This window comes from Sprattus sprattus (genome assembly GCF_963457725.1).
Source record: "Sprattus sprattus genome assembly, chromosome: 12".
In the NCBI taxonomy this organism is placed as follows: Eukaryota; Metazoa; Chordata; class Actinopteri; order Clupeiformes; family Clupeidae; genus Sprattus; species Sprattus sprattus.
The window spans coordinates 16,665,057-16,666,035 of NC_137910.1; positions in this window are offsets into that span (position 1 = coordinate 16,665,057).

Here is a 979-nt window from a genome sequence, read left to right on the forward strand (position 1 = left end):
CAGCTAAAAACCACGATATTGTTTATATTTTACGCCTCCAGGTGTAAGGTCGATTGTAAACAGTCATTAATATGGCTATCCATTAAATGATGAAATTAAACTTACGATCAAAGTTACGATCAACTGGTGCAACCAACTGCAGGTTTAGATCAGATTTAGATCAGGCTGGATCCAGATCATACACTTTGGGGATGGTGTGGGGGAATGTTCTAGAGCAGTGGTTCTCAAACTGTGGTACGTGTACCACTGGTGGTACGCGGCTCCCTTTTGGTGGTACTCAGACAGTTTTACATTTTTTATGACTTGGATATTAATCATTAAAAATATATGAAAAATCATTAAAACAACTAGATCCCTATAATCTAAGTTTGTTATTTATCTGAGCCATGCTCATTCTCCTGATCAGGCATTACAGTGAGGTAATAACACTTAGTTCCTATCGCCCAGCATGCTACCGAAGGTCAATGATATTTACAATGGTGGTACTTTGAAAGCCAAAAATGTTCTGAGGTGGTACTCACGGTGAAACGTTTGGGAACCACTGTTCTAGAGTGTTCTAGAGTGAAGTGTGAATGCTGAAGCCCATGTTCTAGAGTGAAATGCGAATGCTGAGGCTGGAGATGCCGAAGCCCATTGGCAGGCGTGCAGGGAGGAAGCTGGAACTGAGAGGCGGGTGTGCTGCATTGAGGGCTTGAAACCTGTAGGGGGCATTGCAGGGCAGACAGCCAGGATAGAGCTTGAAAGATTGAAGGAGCAGGGCTGCGTTTCCCATACAACGACGGAGGTTAGCATTGAGCTAGCATGGTATATTTCACTAGCAGGGTACACTGCATGGTTAAAATGCATGGCTATGCTAGTTAGTAGTTGTAACCCGCTTAGTTAATGACGTAGTGAAACATGTGGACTGGCACACCTGTGTGTTTTCATGAGGGGCAAATCCCTCAGACTTGGGATACCTCAGTTTCATCCATTAATCTTT